Genomic DNA, 15,245 nt, shown 5'->3' on the forward strand with positions numbered 1-15,245 from the left:
GCTTTATTATGGAAAAATAGGTTATGACAATCGAGGCATATGTTCGACCCAGAAAGTCACTGTACCTATTTGCATGGAGATAAGACAGTCACAAACAAGGAATGCCCCAGTTCACACTAGACTCACAGTGTCCTCATATCCTTGGACAAGTCATAGCATTACTAAGAGACAATCTACAGACAGCAAAAGAAAAATAGGTGATGATACCCCATCCTCGCTTTTCTAGTCAAAGACATCCTGGAGATAGAATCTCTAGTCAAAGACATCCTGGAAAAGCTAAAAGATATGCCACCAAAAGATAAAATCAAAAGAAAACCAAGACTCGACACCAACATCCACTGTAGTCCTCAAGTTTAGTGTCTCTTGTCACTTGTATAAGTCTTATTTGATTGTGTTCACAATTTTTACTTTCACAAAAAGGATAGATCGCACTGAACCATAATGTTGTCTGAGTTTGTTGAAAGATTTGATTTGTTGAAGCCCATTGTTGTTGTTGTGTCTCATCTAAAACTAACTAAATCCATGAAACTGATACTTTATCGTGGAGAAGACAAAACTTTATTGCAGATTATGTGCGGATAGACTGAATAAAACTGGAAGAAACTGTACTCCTCGAAACATGTGATGTTCTCAGTTCCACACCCATCACTAGACGTAGGATTTGCCTTAGCTACAGATAGGACCTGATTTATTATGGATGGAAAGGGAGGTGAAAAGGGAGGTTTATTATGAATGGTTAACCAATCTTGGGTAGATCAATAACAAACCATGATGAGAGTGGGTAAGTTTATTATGGATGGATAGGCTGTGAGTGTGTGCAAAGTGAAGGATGAAAGTGAATCCTGAAGGAGGGAGGAGCAATGTCTCTACGCATGGCGCTGGTGACCCAGTTTTCACCATGGTACTTACCCAGGGCGCCACCAAAGTGGTTTTCACCATTGGATGAAATTATTTTTCTTTACTTTTTTTGATTTTTCAATGTTTTTTGTGTCACAAGGCGCCTGTTTGTTAGGTTTTCACCAAGTAACGATTTTTTTGTTTTATAATTTTTTTTTTGTATTTTTGAATTTTTTTGTATTTTTTTGTATTTTTGAGCTATGTGTAAAACCTGCTAAGGTGCATGCTTTTGATAGGATCCTCCAAAGGTTCACCTGCTGTAGTTGAGAGCTAATATGCCCCAGATCCATATGCTACTGTAATGATGTAAGGACCAAGCCAATTTGGTTCGAACTTGCCCTTCTTCTCTCTGTCTTGCTGATTTTTGGGGTTTTCTCTGAGAACCAAATCACCTACCTCAAATGTGCGAGGCTTGACCTTGTGAGTGTAGCTACGACTCATTCGTTGTTGGTAAGCCTTGAGATGATTAAAAGCAGTTTCTCTTCGTTCATCCAATAGTTCAAGTTCTTATAAGCGAGAGACCCTATAGTCTTCATCATTGATAATGTTTTGCAAAGAGACTCGTAAAGAGGGTAGCTCAACCTCAATAGGTAAGATGGCTTCAGTGCCATAGACAAGTGAATAAGGTGTAGCTCCTGTAGGTGTACGGACACTTGTGCGATATGCCCAAAGTGCAGGATTAAGTTGGATATGCCAATTACGGTCAGCATCGTCGACTATCTTTTTTAGGATTTTAAGGATTATCTTATTAGATGCCTCAGCCTGACCATTACCTTGGGGGTAATATGGTGTGGAGAAATGATGGGAAATATGGAAGTGGTCACAGAGTTCATGAAGATCCTAATTTTTGAAGGGACGCTCGTTATTAGTGATAATGGAAACAGGAATACCGTATCAACAAATAATATAGTTGAGGATGAATGTAGCAATCTATTTTCCAATGAATTGTGTATGAGGCATGGCTTCAATCCATTTTGTGAAATACTCTATGGTAGTAATAATGAATTTATGACCATTGGAAGAAGGAGGGTGAATCTTGCCTATGAGATCGAGTCCCCACTGACAAAAGGGCCAAGGAGACGCAACTGGTTGAAGTTCTTGCACTGGCACATGGATGAGGTCTCCATGAATTTGACATTGCTTACATTTCTTGACAAACTGATATGAGTCTTTTTCAATATTGGGCCAGTAATATCCAGTCCTGATGAGTTTCTTTGCTAAGGTAGGACCACTAGAATGTGGACCACATATCCCTTCATGTACTTCACATAATGCAATCTGAGCTTTATCGCTTTCTAAACATCCAAGAAGAGTGCCATCTAGACCTTGCCAGTATAGGCTATCAGCTAAAATAATGTATTGAGAAGATTGGTGAATGAAAGTGCGACATTGGTTATTGGATAGATCAGGAGGTAGGGTATTGTCACGAAGGTATGTGAAAATGGAACCATATAACTGGGACTCAGGACCGACGACACATATCATCTTAGTAGGAGTGATTTCATATGAAGGAACCAAAAGGTTATCCACCAAGAACTCATAGCGGGTCTCATTCGGAGGTAGATCAATCAGTGAAGCAATTGTAGCCACGGCATCTGTGGCTCAATTCTGCTCTCTTGGTATCTGCTCAAAGTCTATCTTTGTGAAATGTTGTTTTAGGTCATCCACCATTTTTTGTAAGGCATTAATTTTTCATCCTTTGTTTGGTAATCATCAGTTGCTTGATAGATTACAAGTTGAGAGTCCCCAAAAACATGAAGTTGTTGGATCTTCCACTGAACTGCAATTGGTAATCTAGTTGTTAATGCCTCATATTCCACTATATTATTAGTGCAAGGAAATGATAAGCAGTATGATTTTGGTATAGAATCCCCTTGAGGATTTATAAAGAGGATGCTAGCTCTTGCCCCATGCTGTGTATATGAGCCGTCAAAGTAGAGTTGTCATGGCTTTGCATGTGACACTGTTAAAATGGATTCATCTGGAAATTCTGAACTTAGAGGAATATCATCAATCATGGGAGCATCTGCCAACTGATATGTGATAGCTTGTCCTTTTATTTCTTTTCTGTCTACATATTCGATGTCGAATTCACTCAGGCTCATTACCCATTTGGCTAGTTGCCCAGTAAGTGTTGCTTTATTGAGAAGGTATTTCAATGGATCGATTCTGGCAACCAACTTAGTCTTATGAGTTAGCATGTAAGGTCATAATTTTTGTGAAGTAAAGACCACGGTGAGACATGCACGCTCAATTGGTGTGTAGTTTACCTCATATCCCACCAATGTGCGACTGATATAGTATACTGCTTTTTCTTTGCCCTCAACACTTTGTTGTGCTAAGAGTACCCCCAGTGCTATTGGAGTAGCTGATATGTATAGTAATAGAGGCTGATCTAGAATTGGTGGCATCAAAACTGGTGGATTCAGAAGATAATCTTTGAGTGTTTGGAAAGTCTGTTGACAGTTATCATCCCATTTGAATTTGATGTTTTTATGTAGCAAGTGCTAAAAAGGATTACACTTATCTGCAAGTTGTGCTATGAATCTTCGTATGGACTGGAGTCTCCCTTGTAAAGACCAAAGTTGACTGATATTTCTTGGTGGTTGCATCTCTAGGATGGCCTTGACTTTTGTTGGATCAGCTTCGATTCCTTTTTTTGATACAATGAATCCTAGGAGTTTCCCGGAGGTTACTCCAAAGACACATTTCTTGGGGTTTAATCTTACTTTGTATTTTTCCAACCGATCAAAGACGACTGAAAGTATGTCCAAATGTGTATTTCTATCTATTGATTTTCCCAAGAGGTCGTCAACATAATCTTCCACAGTTATGTGCATGAGATCGTGAAAGATAGTAGTCATGGCTCTTTGATATGTAGCGCTTGCATTTTCTAGCCCAAAGGGCATGACATTCCAACAGAAAGTTTCCCAAGGACAAGTGAATGATGTTTTGTGTTGATCCTTAGATGCAATCTTTATTTGATTATAACCAGAGAATCCATCCATCAACGATAACATTTCGTGACCTGCTGTGAGATCTACAATCAAATCTATGTTTGATAATGGGAAGTCATCCTTAGGACAAGCTTTGTTGATGTCTCCGAAATTTGTACATATTCTGATGCTGCGATCTGGTTTACTAACAGGCACTAAGTTGGAGATCCATTCAGGATAATCAATTGGGCGTATGAATCTGACATCCAATAATTTCTCAAGTTATGCTTTGACTAGTAATGCCACTTGTGGATGCATCTTTCTTAATTTTTGTTTCATTGGTTTTGCCCCCAGTTTAACTATCAAATGATGCATTACCAAATCTGGATCTAATCCAGGCATATCAGCATATGACCATGCAAAGTTGATTTGTTGTTCTTTGAAGAAACTTATGAATTTTGACCTTTCTGACTTCGTCAATGATTGAGCCAGGAATATGTTGCGTGGAACCTCTTCTGTATCAATGTTTGTTTTGATAGTCTCCTCTACCAACATGGATGACTTTTCCTCATATGATGTTGGGAGAATGTCGAGCCTTCCATCTTCGGGTGCCTCAAAGAGGTTTTCGCCCTTAGATACATCCTTTCTTTTTACTTTTTTGGGGTTAGACAGCACCACAGTGTGGTTTTCGCCATAAGACCCTTGGTTTGTTCTTATTTTCACATTTTTGCAACTGGAAGGTCTGACACCCTCACCAAAATATGCCACGCCATTGAGTTCTATAGTGTATCCTGCTTTATGGTCCCCAAGGGGAAGATCATCTCGTATGCCAAGACAGTCAATAAAAGCTTCATCATTTTGGAATGTGTCAAACTGTGCATGTCCTTCATGATCCCAGTCAATGATTTGGTGGTGAACAAGGGGAAGGCCTTTAATGTCTTCGAAGTTAGCGGGGCTAAGAGTGAAGATGCAGTTATATTTGGGTATGTCAAGGTAATTATTGAGGTCATCAATGGAACTCTCCTCATCAGTCTCAATCGTGAACGAATCCAAATTATCATCACTAGTAGCGCATTCTGGGACAAGTGTTCTCATCCTATGTGATTTCAACCTAGGACCTTGAGACAAGGACTATGTGGAATCCTCATGGGTTGTTTCTTGACCAACTTTGAATCTTTTATAAAATTTCTCTTCTTCTATGGGTTCATCTGGCTCTCTGAATGTCTCGGTGAGCTCATAGTCACTAGAGGATTTATCTGAACCCCATTCCCATTCATTGGAGTCTGTGGAATAGCAATCCTCTTGTTGAATTTTGGTACCTTTGATTTGTAAGGCTTCTTCTATCCTTTGAGTGTGGACCTTGGAAGTCAGGAAACCAAGTCCCTTCGAGCGTTCCTTTTTGAATGTCAATTCAGGTTGTAAAGGTTCAATGATGCCTTCCTTTCGTAACCCAAGAGGGTTTTTTCCATCATACCTGAATTTTTGTAGGATCTTGAAACCTTTGCCATATTTCTCACATGGTAGACTGATGTGATCTTGTGTATCATCTTCAAGGTCTTTGTAAAGCATTTTGTATAAGTCTTCCTCTTCCAATTCGCCCCATCTTTGAAAGGTAGTAGGGTCCCATTTGAGTACAATGATGGATACTTGCTTGTTAGGATGTGGTCTTCCATATTCTTTTGGTGAACTCATGACTTGTTGTAAGTACATGGTCTGATTTAAAGTGTATTCCCCCATGCCCTTGTCTTGAAATTTTCCTTTAAGCTCACCTTGTTTTGATGTCGAAGGTTTTAATGACTCAGGATCAATGTATGCCGAAGAAGGAACAGCTTCGCGATTACTAGGAATGATGGTCTCAGTTTTTTATCTCAAGTTATTACAGTATATGAATGGATTAGGATCATCATTAATTGTTACCTCCACTCCATTGTGAGGAAACTTAATGCATTGGTGATATGTAGATGGGATTGCCCTCATTTCATGAATCCAAGGATGCCCTAGCAATATGTTGTAAGTGAGATCTAGGTCTAGGACTTGACAAACCACATCCTTTGTAACTGGCCCAACTCTGAGAGGTAAGGTGACTGTGCCCTTGGATGAACGCTCTTCATCATCATATGCCTTGATGGTGATTTTGTTTGTAGAATTCATAGCTTTATCAGAATATCTCAATTGTTTAATTGTGCTCAATGTACAAATGTTTAGACCAGCTCCTCCATCTATCAGGACTTGTTTTATTCGATGTTTGTGTATGAAGGCTTCAATGTGTAGTGGTGCATTATGTGGCTGACTTACGGAGGCGTCATTGGCTTGTGTGAATGTAAGGGAATGTGGAATGGAAAGGTATCTCACCATGGCTTGAAACTGGTCCACGTTCAGATCAGTAGGAATGACAGTGTCTCTCAAGATTTTGTCAAGAATAGCTTTATGTGCGGGGGACATGCGTAAGAGTTCAAGGATGGAGATGAGCACGAGTGTCTTCCCCAACTGTTCTACAAGGTCATACTCAGGTTTGGTTGATGAGGAAGCGGTGTTTTTATCTGGAGCACCTTGAAAAGTGAATTTACCTCAGCAGGTTGTAACATGACATTTAGAGGTAGGTTCGGAAGAAGATCTAATGCCTTTTAGGACAATCTTAGGTCTTTGGGTAGAATTCTCAGGCGTTTTGTCCTTGATGATAATGGTAGAGACATAATTGTCCATCGAGATGTGATTGATGGTTGAATCATAATTATAGGTTTCTCTGGTATAGTTGGTTTGGTCATCTGTGGCTTTAGCTTTTCCCTTGTCATGCTTTGGGAATGGTTCCTTAAACATCTCATGTTCTTGATTGGATGAATGTCCTTCAATTTCAATGTCAACTCTATCAATAAGATCTTGTATGATGTTCTTCAGTCGATGACAATTTCCTGTCTTATGACCCTTGCTCTTATGAAATTCACAATACTTGTCATCATTCCACCAATTTGGTTTAACCTTTGGTTCATATGGAGGAAAATTTGGAATTGTTATTATCTTGTTTGCCACTAGCTTTTTGAAAATGGACTCAAGTGGTTCTCCCAATGGGGTGTACTTCCTTCGTGATCTAGAAGTTGTTTGAGTATTCACTTGATTATTTGTAGAGCTTGATCCCAAAAAAACGATTTTGGGTCTCACTTTATTGGCATCAACAACACCATCATTGACTGTGTTCTTGTTTTTATTCCAAAATCTTGGCTTATCTTTTCCTTTAAAGTCATCTTTGTTTTCCTTGAATATCATAATGACTCCTTGTTCAATTAGGACCTTTTCTGTTGCTAAGCCTTTTTCAATGATGTCCTTGAAGGTGGAAAAACAAGCTTTCCTTAGATCATAGCCAATGTCTTTGTTAACATTTTGGGTGAACATCTCTACCATTTGTTTTTGTGGAATTTCACAAGAGCATTTGCAGGCTAGATTCCTCCATCTTTGTAAAAATGATGCAAAACACTCTCCCTCTTTTTGCTTGGTGTTGCACAAAGTAGTGACTGATATGTCTGTCTCTATATTGTAGGAGAAATGTTGAATAAATGCCTCTACTAAGTCACCCCATGACTTAATACCAGGTGGAAGTTGGGAGAACCATTCCATAGCTTGATCACCTAGGCTTTGTGGAAATAATCTCATCAAATATGTCTCTTCTGAAGCTACCTCAATGCAAGCTATGAAAAATTGTCTTATGTGTGCCTTAGGATCCCCTTTTCTTCTATACTTATCAAACTTAGGTGTCACAAAGTATGTAGGAAAAGGAGGCATTGGAATGCTCTTGTCAAATGGATAAGGACATATGTCTCTCATTGTGTATGTTGGCTTCGGTGTATTTATGTCATCTATTTTCTTTTGTAAGTCCTTGATTTGTTGCTCCAAATTGTTCTTAGGTGGAGATTGACTTCTTGGACCATACCCTATGCTTGAGGCACCAATTGGAGGAGGAGCATGTTGCATATATGGATGATATTGATCATACAAATGTTCATATGGAGGAGGTCTATAGTGATGCTGCATATATGGACCACTTGGTATAGATTCATGTTGGGGAATGAAATATCTATTTTGTCCATGTATACCATACTCTACAGGCATGTCATGTTCTAATGTGTTTCCCCCAAATTTGACACGGGGTTTCCTTGTGTCCAAATTTTGAGTATGCCTTTGAATATCCAATTGCTTTGGTGGTTGATCCTTAGCATTGATATGTGATTGTGCATATTTCTTTGCATAAGACTTCCATAATGGTCTGCGAAGGTGAGTATCATATGCTTGACCATGTGTATGTCGGACCTCTGGTTTTTGAAACAAATATGATGGTGATTTAGGCACAAGATCTGGTCTTCTATTGCCTCCACTATTAGGCCTCCTTTGATCCATTTTGGAGTGAGGTTGTTGCAAAGGTTGATTTTCCATTATTTGAGACATGTCAAAATCATGAGGTATCTTGGCTCCACTTTGTGCCATCATTTGTAAGAAGTATTGTCTATCCCTCCTCATTATTTCCTCAACCAATCGATTGAAACGGGGATCCATAATGGATTCTTCCACATCTACTGAATGTATTGAAAAGTTGTCCATATCATCATTGTCTGTATCATTATTGTTTGTAGTGTCCATGTTCTCAACATTTGGAATGTTTCTATAAGCATCCATGTCAGGTAATGTAGTATGATTAGAATTGAAAAAGATATCATTGTCATACTCATAGGAACTCATGTTTGGGGACTCTAGAGCCTCTTTAGTTTCTCTCCTAGATTTTTGGGAACGGGTTTCAACCATGAACTAGGTATTGACCAAGATGTGCGAAACTAGATGAAAAATGGAAAGAGTATGGAAGACAAAGAGTTGGATGGAATGTAAATGAATCAGAGGTGTACTTGCAATGTCCAAAGTGTAAGACCAAGTATGTATGTAGTAGAGTAGGTGTGATTTCCAAAGAGAGGATAGTTTCTCTTGATGAGGTAAGCTGACCTTGACTCTAAGTAAGACCAAATGAGACCCAAAGGTGATAGACCTTGATGAGGGACCACTTAGTAGAATGTTGTTGTATGTAGTGTGTTGACAAAGTATGATGAGGAAAAGCAAGTGACCTTTTGACTCAAGTTTAGACAAATGTGAATGTAATGCAAGGTGCAAAGCAATGATGGACTGTGTGAGACCCAAATGCAGATTGAATGCTAGATGAAGACTTGGAGAAATAACCTAGGAGGCTCACGAATTCTGAAATTGACTGTGTTTGTTTGCTGGACTGTAAAAATTTTTCAATTTTGAACATAGACGTGCCTGTATACTGCACAAACACGATTTCCTGACACAGACGTGGTTCTGTTTAACATAGACGCGTTTCTGAGATTTTTTTTTTTTGTAAATTGTAATGTTGATTCTGGAAACACATACGCATTTCTGCCCTTCACAGACGTGGCTATACAACATAGACGCTATTATGTCTGACACAGACGCGTTTCTACAAAATTTGTGCAACTTTTTCCAATCTATGTAGTTGTTCTGTTGTGACCAAATCTGATTGTTTGACTATTTTTTGTGACAAGAGGACACAATGTTGATGAGGACTCAATGTTTGCAAGTGTCTAGACAAAATGACTCAAAGAAAGTGTGTTGTTTGATGTAAAAATGTTTTGCATACACTTGAAGACACAAAAGACACAATGTTTTGATGTTTTGTCTTGAATGTTTTGAATATTTAAAATAAGTCAAGCACAATTCTTGTGGCTGGCCAAGACAATAGTTGTTGATCCCACATGGGGTTTTACCCCCGAGGCTACGCTATTCAGAGTGGATACTTAGATGCTTGACTTCACTGGCTCCACCCTCGACACTTACTTCTCAAGTCAACCAAGCATCAGTTCCCACGAAAACTCCTCATGGTGAACTTTGTATCTCTACCAAGAACCGTATGTGTGTGGGCCGCTAGCAGAGGTTCGACCTCCTGCCCCAACAGCTAGAAGGATTTGGGCTTCTAAAACAAAAAGGTGCTAGTAAGGGCATCCGCTCGTGTGGCCATACATGTAGCACTTTCAGCTCTGTAAATATAGAAGGCTCCCAGCCGGTAGGGGTTACGCCCTGGGTGAACTCACAATACTGGTTCTCACTTTTTGACCAACTTTGACACTTATATGAATATTTTGAAAAAAAACCTTCACTTTCCGACACCTATAACTTTTAAACCGTTAAGAATTTGAAGATGATATAAACTAGTGATTTTTAACATCTTGTTTGTAGATTTTAAATATATTTTTTTCAAATTTGTTTGAATTAAATTTTATTGATTTTTCCATCTCCCTCAAAAAGTAGTTTTTTATAGCAAACAAATTTTTTTAAGAGTGATGTGTATCCCAAATGCATAATTTTTTTTCTACAAATGATAAAAACTTAATTCTTTTGAATTTTGGTTTGTAACATCAATACCCAGGGCATGCAGTTGGTTTGATAGTGATATGTTGAATATTTTTCAGTTTATTAAGTTTTGAAGTTCGACTAATTATAATTTAGATATAGGTGTATGTTTGAACACATAACTTGTTCTATATATATCAAAATTCAATTTTCTTTTTTTTGTTGGAAAGAAAACATCAATACCTAGTGCATAGATATTTTTCAAATTTTTTTTGAATTAGTTTACTATTCTTCCCAATGCATTGAACAAAGAAGTTCATGTTCGGTGAAAAACCTACATTCATAAGAAATAAAATAAAAATATAATAATGAAATTAAATATATTAATTGTTATACTATTTGGAAATCTTATAATAAGGACTAAATACTTAAAAAACAACAACTTTTAAATGAATTAATTTGACCCCCCAAAAACTAATATAAACTTGGTTTTTTATCAGCATTTGATAGATGCAAACGAGACTCCATTGCAAGTATGATTTAGAAGTAGAGAGGTTCTATCCAAGAAATTTTGATCTAAGAGCCTTTGATTTAACTCTCTTCAATTAATTACTTAAAATGGGACCTCTTAAAGCTTAAATCATTATATTTTTAAAAAAATGTATGATTTCAGCAAAAATCAAGATGTACCAAAAAGTGGGAACCAACTTTGTGAGTTCACCCCCCTACAACTGATCAAATAAATTTGATCAAATGGGTTTATGGGGAGACATAGTGTCGGTATGAACTAATCAGCACATGTTATTCATAGTTTTCACCATGAATAGAGTTATTTATAGTGGTTTGGAAGAAGATGTCTTTTCTTTTGCTACCACTTGGGTCATTCTCTTCTCACTCGTAGTCCTAATGACCACACGGGAAGACAGGCCCTCTAAAGATTAAACAAAAAGAGCCTATTGCTCAAGACACAAAGGACAATGATTCAATTTTAGTGCACCAATTGAAGTGTTTGCTAGTCTATTGAAAACAAAGCACATAATAAAAAAATCAAAAACCCTTGCCAAGGACTTGCAACAAAGATTTATTAGTAGTTTGGATTCTTTTAAAAAATAATCACCCCTTCCTACAAGCACACAAGTTAGGTAAATTTTAGATCCAAAAGACTTTGTGAAAAAAGGAGCCTTCAACAAAACGATTTTTCTTTCAATGCAAGCTGCACCAATCTTGTTAGCTAGATTTGCAAATGTTAGCTCAAAATAATCTAGATCTAAAAAAAATAAAATAAAACCAAATGACTAAAAATCGAATCAATAAACTCCAAAAATGAAATCAATGCACACAGACGTGGTTACCCCAGACACAGACACGGCTCTATGATGCAGACGCATTTCTGTGAAACACAGACATGGTTTCAGAACGCAGACGCGGCTTCTGGACACAGACGCGTCTAAAAACACCACAGATGCGACTAAGGAACACAGACATGGTTTCAGGAATCTGCAACAAAAAAAAAAAATACTATCGAGGATGCAGACGCGGTTCCAGATGTCACAGACGCGACAAAAAATAAAAAATGTGACCCGAAAGTGCGCAGATGCAAAAATGTCAAAAATGTTGTTGAAAATGTCAGATCTGCAACTTCGAACACAAAATCTGCAACAAAGATGTTAAATGCAAAAGGGACAAGAGTCCCACCGGGCATGCCAAAATGTTTATGGTGAAAATGGATAATAATAATAACAATATTGAAAGGCTAAATGAATTCAACCACAAAACCCTAGCCTAACAACAACAAAGATCCACCATAACATATGAAGATTACCCAAGACAATGCAAATCAAATGAAATCACAAAGATTATACCATCACATATCCAATAGGGTTTGGATCTCCATTCTTTCTATCTCCATTGATCTTGCTTGATATATTTGCTCTCAGATTTTATGTGCACAAGAGCTCAACAAAGAATAGAATGTGGTTGCAAGTAGGATCGCCTATGTTCAAAAGCGTAGTGTAGTCAAGTGCATAAATTGATTAGCTAGGGTTTGATAATGAAGGAAGCATCTCCTTAAATAGAAGACCCTATATGAAATGGAGGGATAAGATTGAGAGGTGTAAAAGAGGTCGGCTATGATTATAGGGTAGGTAAAGAAAATAATAAAATAATGAAAGGGGTAGGTAGTGTATGAATTAAGAGGTGAATGGCATGTGTCATGGGTAGAAAAGGTTAATGAATTAATTAAATAAATAAATATTTATTTAATTAATAGAAGAAGTGGGATAATTAAATAAATAAGATATCTATTTAATTTAGAAAAAAGGAAAATTTAAATAAATAAATATATTTATCTAAATGAGAAATAAGGCTAGAAGAGGATAAATGAATTAATTAAATAAATAAAGATTTATTTAATTAATAGAAGAATTAGGCTTAGGATAATTAAATAAATAAAATATTTATTTAATTAGACATGACAATTTTAGGTGTCTACATTTGTTACTTTCAAAGTCAACTATAATACATTTACATTATTCATTTAATTTTGACAAATATATTTTTGAATATTAGGTGCTGCCAATGGTTAACCAATAATTTTTTTAATTGATATTGTGAAAGCTCGCCTATGGACTGATCGGAAAAGTTGTCACACATCGTAAAACATCTTTCCATCGTGCCCATCCAAAAACAACTTGTTAAACAATTTTGGATTGATGTTATCTGGTAAGGGACATCATATGCTAAAATGAATGTCCTTTCATATACGATCAAATCACATACAATCAGGCCTGGAATTTGACGGCCACCCCTACCTATCATATGGATACTCCATGAGGGTTCAGGCATTTCAATGCCCTTTTATTTGACGTTTTAGAAAAAATATTAACTGTAAAAAAAATTATAAATACAGGAGATTGAATTATAGATTCTTAAAAAAAATTAAAAATCATTGTCCTCTCTTTATTCATTTCACATATGGATGTGTGATATATATATATATATATATATATATATATATATATATATATATATATATATGTATATATATATATATATATATGTATATACATATATATATATATATATATAAAGAATATAAACAATTTAAAAACAATGATAAATTAGTAATATATGCAAAAATCTTAAATTTACTAAGTTTCTAAATTTACGAAGATAAAAATTATATTCTATTTTAACAATTATATTCTATTATTTCAATTATAACAAGTTTCTAAGTTCATTTGAAAAAATAGAAATATCCTAAAAATTTATATTTAAATATTATAAAATTAGAAGCAACTATATCTTTCCATTTTAAATATTCTAAATAAATTTATATTTTTATAATAAATATTTTAAACTAATATATATGAATATTATAATATTATATATTACTTGTTATAATTTTTTACTGTTTATTAAAAATTTTAAGCGTCATATATACCGTTTAAAAAAAAAAACATGCCAATGCATATTGTGCCATAATTTTTCAAGTTGTCAAATATTATTCAAAAGTGGGAAAATGGTCATTTAGCCTGTCAAATTCCAGGCTTGCATACAATCATATCCTGTATCATCAAATTTGAATGTCTTCAAAATTCAAATATTTGATTGGAAATTGGGACAATTGTTCTAATTTAATATTTAATTTGTTTTTAATGCATTTATACATTTATTTACAGTAAATCACCACCGAGTTATATATAAATACTCGTTAAATATAATGAATACTATACCAAAAAAATACAAAATATTTGGTAAAAATAGCAGTTTGAAGAATAGGCATGGACCGAAGATCATTAAATATAATGACTAATGTAGTGATAAATACAAAATAGTTACTATGCATTAACTGATTTTAAGGAAGATAATATAAGTAGTTATATATACTTAAATTGAGTAACTCTCTTCTTTATTTCTAGATATACTAAAATGGAATCGCCCAAGGATAAAAAAATATCAAATGAAAGGTTTAGAAGCACAAGATTTATACAAAAAGAATACGGTATCACTATATTGTATGTATCTTTTCTTAACTAATGAAGTATTAAAGTAGTAAAGATTTTTTAATAAGGTAAGGAATTTATTTAGTGAGTTTTCATTTTCTTTTTTTTAATGTTGTATGTTGGAGTTTTTTTTTTTTAAATTGAATCAATTTTATGTCTATGATTTATTAGTTCCTCCCAAGGGAGGATACTATTGCATTTCAATTTAATTTTTAAATTAATTCAGCGAATCAATATATAGAATTTAAGATTTATCCAACAATTTTATAGTATACAATCAAATTTTTTTATTTAATATTTTAAAAATAATCATTTATCTTTTTTTAATTAATTAGAATAACTGTAAAATTCAAATTTTGGTTTAAAAGTCACACATTTTTATGTATTGAAATTTAATAATGTGGGACCAAATTTAATATTGTACTTCTCGTATTGAATTATTTCACACACGAGTTTCACAAATGAGGGAACAATTACAACAAAGTCTGACATGGTCAACAATATTTCCTCGAGCGATCTCTCTTGCCAAGTAATTTTCTAATTTTCTGTCACCTCTACGCTCGTAGTCATGACCATTTCTCTCAATTTCAATTTTTAATCTTTCCATAGTGCTTTGTATTTGTCTAATCAAAATAATGGAGTCATCCACTTAATCTAGTAGATCGCAGGTTCCAGTCTCCTTAGTTTCGTTTCTGGGTTACATCACTCGAGAAATTAAAAAAATTATAAAAATATAATATTGCAAAATAAAAAGACACTTTCACATAATGGCAAATATTTTGTTCTCCTAACAAACAAAAGCTAAATGTTGTAAAAAATATTTTTTTTGTTCGAGTTTATAACAATCCAAATACATAATAAGGTCTCTATTCAACACACACAATCACTCAAAGATAAATCTAACCAAGCAATAAAATGTAAATACCCTTCCAACTTAAATACATGATAGATAATCATTCGATCATAGTTCAATTATATGTACATGCAAGAAAAAATGAAAAGGAGTGTTGACTTATTTCTTCATGATTCCTAACAAAAACTCCAA

Source organism: Cryptomeria japonica, chromosome 5 (genome assembly GCF_030272615.1).
Source record: "Cryptomeria japonica chromosome 5, Sugi_1.0, whole genome shotgun sequence".
Taxonomy (NCBI): domain Eukaryota; kingdom Viridiplantae; phylum Streptophyta; class Pinopsida; order Cupressales; family Cupressaceae; genus Cryptomeria; species Cryptomeria japonica.